Genomic DNA, 15,738 nt, shown 5'->3' with positions numbered 1-15,738 from the left:
TTTCAAGGTCAAGCGGAATAACAATTTGTTGGGAAAGTTTTACCAGACAGTAAAATCAACTGTTGGACCAAAAATTTAGATATATTATGGACCAGTTTTCAAGACTTGCTAGGATTTATCAACAAATTCTGAAAAAATATTTTGGACCATTATATTGAGACTTGCCATAATGTCTTAATAGATTGCAGAGTAGCTGAAACATCTAACCTCCGGAGATCAGAGGTTGCATCAGATTGCACTGCATACCCGTCAAGATGTTCCCCTCATCTCTGAAATTTAGAAGTTCAGATTTTATTTCAAATTGTTATTACTTTTTGTTGGTTTTCCCATCTCACGTCTCGTCTCAAAAGTGTTAGCTTTCAACAAAGTAATATATATACCATCTGATAATGGTGCTGTATAGAGTGAATCTATTTTCCAAAGCACTATATTCACATTAGAAAACGGATCCTTGTGAACATTCACTTACACTCTGTAGAATTGAGATCCAGTATAAGAGCAATGATGAAGCGTCTTTAGTTAGATACGAGTTTTTAAAAGCCATTAGACAGGTTTCAACACTGACTGTAAAGTAGTATCACTGATACATTGGAAGATAAGATGTACATGACAGCTTTTCTCTTAGTGATTAGCTCCACTTTGTAGCACCTGGGATTTACTCCTCATCCTTTCTGGCTTTCTTGTACAGGCCTCAAGATACAGTTGTGGATGGTAGACACAGTACAACAAAGGATGGGATGAAAGACATGATTTTTATAGCAACCATCTCTATCTCATGGCATTTTGGACTTAATTGTCCTTTCTGGCCTTACTCATTAGCAATTATCTAAAATACTCCATGCACATTAAGTGTAAAGCTTTCTTTCCTTATCATCCTCCTCTATAGGCATCACTGCTATCAGAAAAACATTGGTACCTAGAGGCACATGTTGGGCACAATGTTTCCTGGAGAAGAGTGTTCAGAATGCTCTCTTTCTCAGGCATCCTTTATGGGCGTATCCTCCACGCAAGTAGTATTTCTCTTGGCATTCTTGCAACTGTCCACTTGGTGTAGTTGTCAAGCCTGTCATGATTGGACAAGTTAGCCAAACCCTGTTCACCAATTTGTGTGTCCTGTTACATTTCTCGTCGTCACCTCAGTCTTCGTCCAAATCCAAACACCTGTTGCCATGTCTGCTGACAGAAAGGAAACCATGCAGCTTTCATGCAACATATTTCTGTTTCTCGAAAGTCCTCTCACTTCCACCATCATGGCTCTGGCATCTTTCAAGGTCTTATTCCCAATGGTATCAAGATCGGAATCAATCAGGTTCCTGATTTACTCAGATCCTGGGATACCTAGGACATTTTTAACTTCAAAAAGGCTATCTTGACCTCAGACAAAAGGAGAGAAAGCACCAGGACCATTCCTGATTACTCAACTAAAACTGAAGAACTCAAGTGTTACTAAACTAGGCTTACTACCTTTCTTCCTGTTTGAGAATTTCCTTCAGCACTCGTATACCTATCCCAGTAACTCCTCTAAATGAAGATGAGCTCTAGATACAAACGCTGACTTGAGAATTATTCTGCCTGCACTAGAGGATCTGGGACACTTGAAATCCTAAACATTCCACGGGATTGTTATCAATACCTGGGCAAATGTTACTAAACAAGTACAGTTACCAAAAACATTATGATTACAGAACAATTAATGGGAATAAGAGCAATCAAAGTCAAAAGTAGTAACAGGTGTTGTAACAGTACTGTTTGAATGTTATGAAGTACTCTGCTTCTAATACAAGCACAAAAAACTATATAAACAGCATACACCACTTACAATGCTGCCAGATAAAAACTGAATGTTAATATACACAGCTCACAAAGCAACCATAAAAGCATTGCTTAAACAACACAAGAAAAGGTACTGCATAAACAGCATTCACCACTTCAATACAACTAGAAAAAGGCTCTCTATAAAACAGTATACAGTACACTATTCTTTATGCAACCCGAAAAGGCACTTTCATGAATGGTCAGCACCACTTGAGATGTTGTGAGAAGAAAGGTGCTAAATACACAAATTCCACTTACAAACAACCAAAAAAGACACTGAATAACCAGAATATGTAAACTGCTTACAGTACAAGACATAAACAGAATTCACATGCTAGCTAGGCAACCCTAGATTCAATGCCATAAATCTTTAGGAGCATCACATTTAATATGCTTAAGTGATGTTAACAATAGCTCTTCTTCCCTAAACAGCAAAACAATTGCAAGAATATTAACAACTGCTGACCTACAGTATATACCATGACTAACAAAAATCTGTAAAAACTAAAATGACTTAAAATAAATTACAAAGAGAAATAATAATTCTATTGAACTGTGTAATCAAGTGCTTTCAGTCACTAACATATCTAGACAGAAAAAGATGGGTGATGATGAATAGCCTACATCCTGAATGATGTGAAAAATTGCCAAGGAGAAAAACATAACCTCCTCTTCATGAATGATTCGATCTCGAAGCTCAGTACTCCTGCTGCTAGTTATAATTCATGCATACAATAAGGTATTTAGTCCCAACTGTATGAACACATTGCTATGCCATGCACCATAGAATTGGAATTGGACTATGTATAAGATTTAGGCCAAAAGCCAAGCACTGGGACCTATGAGGTCATTCAGCGATGAAAGGGAAATTGAGAGTAAGGAAGTTTTAAAGGAGGGCAGTTGCATTAGTTTTAAAGGGTGGAAAGGATAGGCTAAAATCTCCGACCCACCTAGGTCGTGCTCCGAGTTTATGTTTCTGGACATTATCACGGAAACAATTGTTTTAAACTCTTCCGGAGAGGGTGTTTTTTTATGATTTTGCTGCATATAATGCAAAGCAAAAAATGATTATATAGAGAATATGAATGGTAGGTATCGAAAAGAAGAATAAATGCCGAAACTGCCGGGTTGAATGAGGAGGGGCGGGGCGGCGGGAAGGGTAGAATCTGTCCAGAAGGCTACGCTCACAAACTCGGCCAGGGGGTCACTGCAAAAACGAACGGGTTTGCAGCTAGGGGACGCTGCAAAGAACCTCAAGTAATGCTTACAGTGCACCACGTGAGATGCACTGATGGCACTACCCCACTACTGTGGGTCATGCACCATGAAAAAGATTTAGAATTCTCGCTTATATGTTTAACCTTGCTAAAGAACATGGTGTACCTTCATAAAAGTGTTTAACCTTGCTAAAACCTTGAAAGAACATGATGTACCTTCATAACAGTGTAAGTTAAAAAAAAAAAAAAAAAGTCTCGAACAAAAAAATTTGATGACAGTATAACATCCTAACTTACCCAATCTCATTTACAGTGTTGTCAACATTGGTTAAAATGCTAATGACTATTAAGTTCATGACTGGAAAGTGGATAAATTAGAAGTCATTTGGAAAGCTAGAACAAATAACAGTTTTTCATAGACATTTAAGAGGTTAATGAACAGTACAGGGATGTTACAAAAATTAACAGCATTTACTTAAGCTTCTTAGCAAACATTGGAAAAAGAAAATGTTTTTTCACATACCTTCCTTGAAGTTTCAAGTACGATAGCCTGAAAGAAATGAACTGCAGTACGTAAAATGATGCAATAGGATTTTCTTGTAATAACTGCCACTAATTAAGCCTGTATCAAAAATGAGATAAAAAAAAACAAGATATTATAAAGCAGTACTGCACTTTGCAACAACAGTTAATATAAAATAAGCTTACTATACTTCTGAAAGGCAGCTGGTCCTGTATCACCATAAACCTCACTGTCAGCTAAATAATTCTTTTCTCTAGTGACCACAGTTTTCATATGAACTTTCCTACCAGTGTCCGACATCCTTCAAGATCTTGTTCTTAAATAAACTTGGGCTGTAAGACCTGGGAATTCATGATTCCTTCTGACTGACTGATATCTTTGACAGCTTGCCTACAAGAGGATTCTCTTGACCAGAAAAGAAAGAAATTACAAGGAACTACACTATATCTCGATCTCTGAAACTGGACAAATTTTAATCATTTTTTTTTTTTTTTTTTTGACACAGCCTTCTGCCCTCATATTGATTCCAGTTAATCAATAAGCTCTACATCAATACGAGCACTCGGTGTAACCTGGTCAGTGGGTGCTAATTAAATCTCCCCATAACAACATTAAATAGCATTAATGAACAAAGGATACTATTTTGCAGAATTTTTCCAAAACGGAATATATATGTCAAGTTATTTATCAATAAAAAGTACACTGGTTAATGTAGGAAAAGGAATAAATACTTTCAATGTTCCCTCTTGCCTGAATATTGTTCACACTATGGGCATTTTATGCATTTCTGCCGCATCTATACGATAACCTCATGCTCATAATTGTCTCTATCCATCTTACCCAGTGAAAACACTGTTTCACGTTTCAACGTCAATACTTAGGGCCAGACACCCTTTCAGTTTTCACTGCGGATCTGATAAGAATGAGGGTGTCTTACAGTTTTTTCAAAAGCTTCCATGAATCTTTTCCCTCACGGTTCCCTAATACACGATATAACCCTTAATCTGCACCGAATATAACAAACTTTGATCAAGTGGAGGTCTTACCATTCTGAAATAACAGAAAACTATTTCGAAAGCCTACAGGCTATCAGCGGACTGGTCATGTTATGTAAGTAGGCAAATCCTGGTCTTGTTTGGCATGTGAAGTCTCTGGTGGCACACAGCAGGTGTCAAATGTTTTCAGTGCCCTTGATAGACCAGCCCAATAATGCTACCACTGTTGTACCCTTGACAAAGACATTTATCAAAGGAGGGCATATAATATTCAGCGTCAAAGTGTACAGGCTACGGATGGCTGACTAGTGAAGAATGACTCATACGCAATAACCAATTTGAACTGTACAGGAAAACAAGACCACTCTGTCCAGAATGTCGTGAAATATAGAGTAGGTTTCCAGCGTTGCCAAACTTCAAAACTTTTACTAATCTGGCTGAAGCTAATCCCGGCACCCTTCCATTCAGGGTCCTTCAATCAAGTCGTAAAATTCCCTACCCAATCCCATACTATCATAAATCTTTCCCGTCAAGCAAAAGTTACGTTTTAAGATCAGTGGTGTTGTTGATGTAGATTAGGCCGACCATGTGTCTCGACAGAAGCCCACAAAGTTGATTGTTTTGTTTATTTCTACAAGCATCCATGTAAAATATTTTGTAGGAACAGTGTCAGCACAATATCAAATATGAGAGACAAAGAAGTGTCCTTTGATAGAGATAATGGTTCGACTTTCAAGAGGACATCAACTATAGCCTACCTGGCTCCAATGTCTACCTGGCTCCAATGTCTGTTATAAAGACAACTGTTTTCTATTTTGTTTACAACTTTTAAGATGTTCATCTCAGATGAAACAGAAATTTAACGTTCCGTACCCTGCGATTAATACAGTTCAGTGCATTACTGGAATTTTCATTTACTAACTTTTTCCAGTTTTATTATTCATTAAATTTTAAGGTTTATTCGTTATATAATTTGAATATTATATTTGAACATTATCAAAATTATAGTTTGATTCTTAAATATATTTGTAGCTTGGCATCATCATTTTTTCTCTCACTCTTTTGTTTTCTTTCTCCCTTTAGTAATACTCGTGGATACTGAATACAGCTTCTCAAGTCAGACCACTTAATTGCTGACTTGGGGAGCTTTCCTTCCATCTTAAACCGAATTAGAACAAAAGTGATAAGCTACTTAACCGTCCTGACCCGAAGGCAGAGATGTGGCAAAGTGTATGCCAGATCTACACTGCTTTCTCGCCTTAAGTGAGATTTAATGAACGAAATTGGCGCAAAGTGGCAACGGCGGAAATTTACTCCATGCTTCACGACATTTTGGACAGAGTTTAGAAATTAAAGCAAGCAATCACTTTAAGGTAGGTTAGGAGGAGGACTAGGATAGGCCTAGTTCTTCCAATCAGGCTGGATGTTGCAACTTATATTGGCATTTTCTCATTTTTTCTAGTGATGACAAATATGAAGTTTATATTTATCCAACTACTCATCATGCATTTTGAATATATTTTACCATTACCATTGGTGACAATCACCTGGTTTTGTTTTCCCCACCAAAAATCCCTGCTTTCCCACAGCTGTTAAAGGTATGGGTAAGGGACACAAAAATGGGTGGTTTGCCCCAAAAATGACAGTAAAAAATACACAAACCACAGCATGAATAATGAAAAATGTATACTTCATATTTCAGGAGAGAAAATATCAACTCAAATGAATACATCCTAACTTGACCAGAATCAGTGCACAGCATCCTACCTGACTGGGGAACTCGGCCTACCTTGGACCCATTCCTTACCCACACTGAAGTTACTGCTAGCTTTAATTTTTAGAGGTACTGGTCTTGCATCCTTGTTAAGTCATAATGGTTAATAGTACAGTACTAAATCCTTCGCTGACTTACACCAGCTTCAGCCTCTTTCCTTAACGCTGTGTATCAGTCCCAAACTTTGATGTGTCATCATAAGCACAAGGGTAGCAACATTCCAGGGCTGGTCTCTTAAAAGACAATAAGAACATTTGACACATACTCAATGTCACCAAAAATCCACACACCAGATTAGGGACATAGGCACTACAGTATATTCAACCTCTAATATAATACTTGGAATACTGTACTTTACTTTGACAATACTACTCATTACACTGATAGCTCGTAAGCTGCTGAGTACTTTTCCATTCTTTCTGAACAGTAAGCCTCCACTTGACTGAGGTTTGTCACATTCAGTGAAGGTTATGGGGAATTTGGCATGTATAAAGACCATCCGAAGGCAAAGACTTGTAAAGATCTCGGAGAAACTGTAGGATTAATTCATTCTTATCACAACCTATGAAAGCTATATACTTGGTGCAAAACTTCACTAGTGAAAGATGGATGTCTGATATTATGTACAAACGTTGAAATCTGAGACATCAGTATCTTCATTACGTAAGAAATAACAGAAAATTATGTAACATGACATCATCACATGGGTGGTGCGGAAATGAGCAAAATACCCTAAGTATGTGTACTCTTCATACAAGTAGTAGTCAAGACCCTCAAGACAGTATATTTAAGATGTTTAAGATTAAATGGGACAAAGAAAATACTGAGCAATATTTTGATGACAGCTTTTTCAATATATTAATTGTTATATAAAAACATTGCAGTTATCATTCATTCATCAGTGATATTTAATTTCATCAAAAGAATTTTTTAATCCTCCATTAAAGACAAATTATATTCAAACCAAAAACATCTGAGCACATATTTTCCCAACTACTCATCTTAAGGACTTTGTTTTTGACCATCACTGTTTGGAGCATACCACAAATTTTTGTCCGTCCCCTACCCATACCTTTAACAACTATGGAACATGAAGTGGGGAAAGCAGGGGTTTTTGGTAGGGATAAACAAAAATGTGTGAAAGACGCCAACAACAATGGTGAAATTGTCTCAAACCAAAAGAGAAGCAGTTGGGGAAAATTTGTGCTTCATGTTCTTTGACTAGATAATAATCTGCCACGGTATTTCGAAGTACTAAAATATTACAATCGTTCCCATAAATTTGGGTAAAAAAAAAAAATTAATGCAAACAGAAGGTATTACTATGACGCTTCAACTACTCACCAATACACTATTCAATATCAGAAACAGTAGAATGATGGTATATTAGGAGATTTTTTTCCAAAGGGAATACCTGGGACAAGTAAATGAAAAGTTAATGTATTTACCAATGATCAAATGAGGGCTTGCATTGTACTTTAAGTTCACAGTTCTTGTTTTGAATGTTTCATTATTTCTTGGATATGTGAAGTTTGGTAAGCATTAGTCTCTTATGCTGGATGCACTACACACAGCTTCAGCACAATCATTGTTGTCTTTGTTACGTAAGATAAACTTTTAATTGATTCGTATTTTTCACAGCTAACAAACCTACGGTCTTAACGTTAGAATAAATCTTATATTGCCAGATGGAAACCGGTAAAAAAAAACCCACAAAATTGTAAAACAAGGTATTGGTGGCAAGAGGATTCGGCCAATCGGATGAGAGAAGAGGCATCAGCCGGTCTCCCTTAACCCGAGAGAGCCGTGACACATTGTTTCTTCCAGCCCAGGGAATCAATTTGAGGGGTGGCAAGAGGTGGGCAATGTACGTTAAGACCGTTGGTTTGTTAGCTATGAAAAATACAAATTACTAAAATAAATTGTCATTTGTTCATATGCGGAACAAACCTAGGCAATAAAGTGAGGATAGGCTCACCTTTGGTGGAAGAAAAGGAAAGTCTTGAACTGGCCGGAGGTACAGCACACCTAGTCTCATTTCCTGGTTAGGCCAAACCAGAGGAAGGAGACGTATGCCCCTGACTTGTCAGATAATAGTTTATCAAACAGTCAGATTACTGGGCTAATACACAATGTTGAGGAACATTGTATAAGTGGAAGTTAAAGAGCTACATCTGTTCCTATGTTAGCCACCAATTTGTTTGTTATCATTCCTCTCTCCCCTCTTGTTAGAGAGAAATATTAGCTTCTGCAAGGAAATATTCGTGTATGAATAAACTTTCAACAGAATGACCACTGCCTCACCTGTATCTAACCGGTTCCAGCTCATGATGGATCAGTCTTACTACTGCCCGTGGGTAGAGAAGAAGGGGAAAAAGAGAAAGGAAGAAGACCAGTCATCTCATTCACTCCCACTTTCATACCATCATCTTAGGTAAGATACAAACTGTCCTGCTAGGGGCACTGGATGAGCTACACAATTTGTTGAGCAGCCACCACCGGACCCAAGGAAGTGTCCAAGGACCTGTAGGCAACGTCCTGTAGATAGGAGGATGTGACGGTGGTTTGACGAAGCCAAGTACCAGCCTTCAAAATCCTATGAACAGAAAAGTTCTTCTTAAAAGCTAGTAAAGGGCGTAAACCCCTAACACCATGTGCTCTTGCATGCACTGTGTTAGAATCTAAGGTTGTAGAAGAGATATAAGCATGTCTAATAACCTTCCGGAGCCAGGAGGAGATGGTATTCTTGGACACTTCTTTTTGGATCTGGCCTGTGCTCACAAAAAGTCTTTGACACCCCGGCCTGAGGTGATGAGTCCTTTTTAGGTAAACACGCACTGCCCTTACAGGAAATAAGAGTGTGAGGTTCAAGAAATGTCAGAAGTGAAAGACTGAGTCTTTGTTATTCTTGACAGGTGTTTATAATACAGAAAGTGGACGGGAAAGGTAATTACAGGCGACCTGATGGCCCCGTACTTTTACAAGATCCATACAGAGGTTGTGTTTGTTAACAGGCATAAAAGACATATATAATGCGGTACAGAACATGTAAAAGGCAGGTATATATTTCGGCGGACATGCCGTACAATGATGCATACAATGAGATACATAATCTGAAATATCAAGTAACATATATGATGTGATTAATGTACTTATGAAGAACGAAACACAAGAAAGGAGAGGCGATTTGACACCCTTGCAAATACCGCCCCAAGACAACAATTAGAGGAGCAATTAGTGGATGAAGCAACGTTAATCACGTAAATGCTGAGGCAGTTGGAGTTTTGTCCCTAAATCCTGGAGAACTGTGGGCGTGGGGTGAAACAGACATCTGGGGTTGGCTCAATGTGTTTCCTGGGCCGCAACTTATCGCTTCTGGTGGGGGAGCATCTGTTACCTGCGGGAGGTACTGATGGGGAACTCAGGGCGCCTGCCTTCTTCCTTACGTACTTCGCTGTCCAACAGGAATGCCGGCTTTAACCTGTATGGTGATCCAGTCTCCCGCCCGTGGATGTCAGAGGTATGCCTTGGCGGCCCGCCTGATTACTATGTGGGGTCCCCTGTAGGGCCTGGTTAAGGGTGGCTGACAGGCATCCTCCCTGACTCGACACCCGCCTTCATAGCAGCAAACGGAACTCCCATCCGCACGTATGGCAACAGCGACACCTGACCGCCATCTCCGAATTCGGGTGCACCATCAACTGTAAATTAAATGGCAGGAAAAACCCGGTAGCCAACGCCTGTCAAGGGTAGAAATCAATTCCCTTAACCTCGGCATCGACTACGAAGACCTGGCAAGAGAACAAGCAGCGGACCCAGAGACGGCAGACTAAGGACGGCAGTGACGGCTCTTAAGTGGGAAGACGTGCCCTTAAATATTAATCGAGATACAACTCTCCTCTGCGACACCAGCACAGGCCGCCCATGCCCCTAATGCCCGCTTCGAGGAGGAAGCAGGTGTTAAACATAGTCCACAATTTCTCCCATCCATCAGGGTGCACAACGGCACGCCTCATGACTAACAAGTTTGTCTGGCACGGCATCAACAAGGACGTTTGACAGTGGGCAAGGAGCTGCATCCCGTGCCAGTCGAGCAAAACGTCCCGGCACACAGAGTCCGGGGTCGGCGACAGACAAACAGATGGCGATTGTGAGACACATAATAAATGTACAATGATAAAACATATATCAATGGAAAGGCCAGGAAATTCTACATATGAACATTTTCATGAGATTCGAGACAGATTAATGAATACAATGCAGTATCGTAATATGTGTGAAATAGCGAGACATTTGGCGTCTTCACAAACAGTTTGATACAGAAGATTCAGTGGAACGTGTAGACACCCCGGGATTATGTATGTAATCAACGGATAGGTTTGCTTAAAAGCAAATGGGTGTTACAGATTAATACACACAAAAACAAAGCCACTCCAACATCTAAAAAGAACAGACACCTCACACGTCTCAACTGTTGACCTAACCACACCGCCTATTTTTTGCTGGGAGAAAGGGGGTTAACTGACTTTAAATGAAATTACCGGGGTTTAATTTCGATGACAGGCAGGGCAGCCGATCAAGACTACAAAGTCTACCCCAAAGCCAGATCAAAATCCTTCAAAAGAAGGCATCGTTTACCCCATACAAATGGGAAAAAAGCACGTTAAAAGAAAAAAAAATTTTGAGCATGTTCGGAATACTTGCATGGCAATGCAAGTAGTGGTGATCGTAAATGAATTGAGACTGAACCTTCCGACATCTTTACTACTCACGCACCAAAATGCGGGAAAATGTACTGTATTGTGTCCATTAATGGTGCCGATTGTTTGAGTAGTCGAACGAAGTGCCAAAACGTGCCCTTTTTGGGTATGCCGTATTTAGTCCGTTAATGGCATGGTTTCCACCAGGGAGGGAGCTATCAGAGGCCTAAACTTTGCGCCATAGTTAGTCTGCTAAAGACACTCTCATGGTAGGCTGCAGCCGTATTTAGTTTGTTAATGGCTGGGCCAAAACTGCGCTACCCATCCCTTTCCGGGGTCACCAGTGTGAGGTTCAAGAAATGTCAGAAGTGAAAGACTGATCCTTTATGAATCTCGACAGGTGTTTATATTACTGAAAGCGGACGGAAAAGTAGCGGGTGACCTGAGGTCCCCAGCTGCGTCCATACAGAGGTTGTGTTTGTTAACAGGCATAAAAAGACATATGATGCGGTACAGAACATGTAAAAGGCAGGTATATACGAGTATATCGGCAGACACGCCGTACAATGATGAATACAATGAGATACATAAAGAATCTGAAATATCAACAAGTAACATATATGACGTGATTAATGTACTTATGAAGAACAAAACACAAGAAAGGAGAGGCAATTTGATGCCCTTACAAGAGCACTTTATCTGGGTCATTATCAACAAAATCTCCCAAGGAAGGAATGGAAAAGGATCCAAACCTGTCATCATGAACCAAAGGATTTTGAGCCTAAGCTACCAATTCCAGGGCAAATTCAAAGCCACGGGCCCAACCCTCTAATGTTTAACATTAGAAGAGAGACCATGGAGTTTGCCCATTCTCTTCAATGAAGCTAAAGCCAGTAAGAAGACAGTTTTGAGGGTCAAGTCTTTGTCCGATGACCATCGTAACGGTTCACATGGGGCTCGAGTGAGCCTGCTTAGCACCAGAGTCAGGTCCCAACTAGGTTTGATTTCTCTAGGAGAACAAGACTGCTCAAAGCTTTTGAGTAGCATTGAGATTTCCCATGAGGAAGACAGGTCCACATCTATTAGACACAGGACCAAACCCAAAGCAGCCTTGTAGCCTTTGATGGCAGACACAAAGACTTTTCTTCCTCCAGAGAAAAACTAGGAAATCTGCTATTTGCTGAGTAGAAGTTCCAACTGGAGAGAAACCCCTTCGACAACACCAATCACAGTAGATGGCCCATTTTCCCTGGTACACAGCTGAGGAAGATCTTCTGAGATAGCCAGGCATCTCTATCACTGCTCTGCGAGAAAAACCGCTCGCTACAGGAGATACTGGATAGTCTCCAGCCGTGAACAGACAGGGACCCTACTGACTGGTGATACAATCTCTCTCAACGTGAGGCTGGCAGAGGAGGTTGTGCCATGGAGGAATCTCTCTGGGAACTGCTGACAGCAGGGCTATACCAGTAGATCAGGGAACCAATATGCGTGAGGCCATCAGGGAGCTACAAGGGTCATTCTGAGATTCCTGGAAACCATTACTCTGTTCAAGGCCTGACGGATCAGGCAAAAGGAAGAAGGGCGTAAAACCTCCAGGTTGTCCCAAGAATGTTGAGGGGTATCCTCTGCCACAGCAAAGGGGTCTGGGACAACCAAACAGAAGACCTCTACCTTCCTGTTGAACCTTGTTGCAAACAGATCTAGCCTATCATTGGCCTTCCCCAAAGGAGGAAGAGCCTGTCTGCTATCTCCTGATGTAAGGACCACTCTGTCCCCAAGACATGACCCTGACGACTCAATTTGTCGGCCACCACAGTCCTCTTGCCTGGGATATATCTGACTTAAAAACTTGTACTAGTGAAGTTCCCAGATGAATCTAATGCAATTTTAATTTTCCCACCTAATACAGAGGAAAGTGAGAGATAAGTGGGAAGACTTTGGTGACAATTGATTACCATTGGTACGCAGGTTTGTGCAAGCCTACGAGGATTTCTGTACATGCTACTGTATGTTATGTTGTAACTGCTCCCACCAAGACTAGTGTACTGTCTGTCATTTCCTATGCAAATGTTTAAAAAGCTCTATTGAAGAGAGAAGACCATTTTTCCTACTGTGGATGGTTTAGATGTTATAAAAAATCCAGGACTTGCTATGTCACTTTAATATGTATAACGTTAAGTATTCATGTGTTCACTAATTAAGTATTAGTACTTACATCAATAATTGTTAATAGTAAAATCATTAATATTTACTCAGAGTTTTTATCCATAAGCCTTTGTTGTACTGGGTTGTCCATGGAACATTGAGAACGGGCATGTTTTCTATAAAGAATCTGGTTATGGGATGATAAGACCCATAACACTTAAAAATAATGAAAATAATGTAGTAAGTAAATGAGTCCATTAAGAGCACTGGCTGTCCCATCTGCATAAAGTGATAATGTTGAAGTGATATATTTTTGTGCAAAATAAAATTGCAAAATGGCTTTATCCACCTGGAAATAAACCCTTACACAGATAAATTCCTCTTCCACAAACACAGTTTGGTTAGCTGAAGTCAGTCATGATGACTGGAACAAAAGGAACAAATGTGAGTGCCCTCTGGCCATGTAATGGTAAGGGGGAGACTAGGGGGTGCCCCCTTGGCGTGAAAGGTCATGTTATGTGGGATTTGTTTTGTTTTTAAGATTTATAACCTCTTCCTGTTGAACCTTGTTGCGAACAGATCTAGCCTATCATTGGTCTTCCCCAAAGGAGGAAGAGCATGTCTGCTATCTCCTGATGTATACTAAGGACCACTCTGTCCCCAAGACCTGACCCTGACGACTCAATTTGTCGGCCACCACATTCCTCTTGCCTGGGATATACCGGACTTAAAAACTTGTACTAGTGAAGTTCCCAGATGTATCTAACGCAATTTTAATTTTCCCACCTAATACAGAGGAAAGTGAGAGATGAGTGGGAAGACTTTGGTGACAATTGATTACCGTTGGTACGTACGTGTGCAAGCCTACGAGGATTTCTGTACTTGACTGTATGTTATGTTGTAACTGGACTAGTGTACTTCTGTCATTTCTAAAAATGTTTAAAAAGCCTATTGAAGAGAGCGGACCATTTTTCCTACTGTGGATGGTTTGGATGTTATAAAAATCCAGGACTTGATGTCACTTTCATATGTATAACGTTAAGTATTCATGTGTTCAAATTAAGTATTAGTACTTACATCAATAATTGTTAATAGTAAAATCATTAATATTTACTCAGTTTTTATCCATAAGCCTTTGTTGTACTGTTGTCCATGGAACATTGAGAACGGGCATGTTTTCTATAAAGAATCTGGTTATGGGATGACAAGACCCATAACACTTAAAAATAATGAAAGTACTGTAGTAAGTAAATGAGTTCATTAAGAGCACTGGCTGTCCTGTCTGCATAAAGTGATAATGGAGAAGTGATATATTTTTGTGCAAAATAAAATTGTAAAATTACTTTATCCACCTGGAAGTAAACCCTTACACAGATTAATTCCTCTTCCAGAAACACAGTTTGGTTAGCTGAAGTCAGTCATGGTGACTGGAACAAAAGGAACAAATGTGAGTGCCGTCTAGCCGTAGGCTACCTCCCACCTTAAGGCAAGGGATCTGCTGTGTGCAATGTTAAGGGGGAGACTAGGGGTACCCCCTTGCCAAGTAAAGTCTGGCGTGAAAGGTCATGTTGCGTGGAATTTGTTTTGTTTTTAAGATTTATAACCTTCTAGGTCTGATAGGACCGGGTACCCTACTAAGTATGGTTATGTTATGTTAGGGAAGGTAAGGTTATAGCATCCCCGTAATTAGCTAATTGGTCTTGTGATGTCTGTTTTTTATGTTTTTTTTTGACAGCTATTCATTATGGATAAGAACCATGTACTGATTACTTGAGCTGAAAGAATGCGACAGAAATTGGCTTATATTTGTACATTCTTCCATGTACATCACATAAATCTATGCAATTTTCTGATTGTTTATCTTGTTGCTATGTATTTCAGCCCATTCACATGATTTTGGTATTACCCAACCCCCAGTGGGCTGGAGAAACAAATTAAAAAGGAAAGTGCAACACTTAATTAAAATACAAAATGTTTTCAAATATATATATATATATATATATATATATATATATATATATATATATATATATATATATATATATATACATATATATATACAATATATATATATATATATATATATATATATATATATATATATATATATATGGTCAGAAATTAAAGTAATATTATAGTAATATCAAAAGGGGGATTGCCATTGAGAATGGAAACATTCCTGAACTCACCATGAGCCTTGCCCAAGTATCCAGACAAGCATGGATCACAAAAGTGTCAAGTTTTCAAAAGTTATATTCAGGGGTGTTCCTAGACATTTTGGGGCCTGGGGAACAGTCCCATTTGGGGCACCTCTTATAGGGTGGGAGGCACTTGTAAATGCAAATTTCAGAAATTTTATTTCTTAAAACTAGGTGTACATTGAATAATTGAAGATCCTCTTAATTCATTGAATCATTTGAATGTGTATTATCTGGGCAAATGGGGTCATTATGGGGGCCCTCAGAGGATAATTAGGACCCCTATAAGCAGTAATCAATTGCCTTAGATCGGCCCTGCCCTTACCCCAATCAACGTTACTCACCCTCCTCCGATCCGTATGAGAAGG

This window comes from Macrobrachium rosenbergii, chromosome 6 (genome assembly GCF_040412425.1).
Source record: "Macrobrachium rosenbergii isolate ZJJX-2024 chromosome 6, ASM4041242v1, whole genome shotgun sequence".
NCBI lineage: Eukaryota > Metazoa > Arthropoda > Malacostraca > Decapoda > Palaemonidae > Macrobrachium > Macrobrachium rosenbergii.
The sequence above is the reverse complement of the archived record's forward strand: the minus strand, read 5'-3'. Positions refer to the sequence as shown.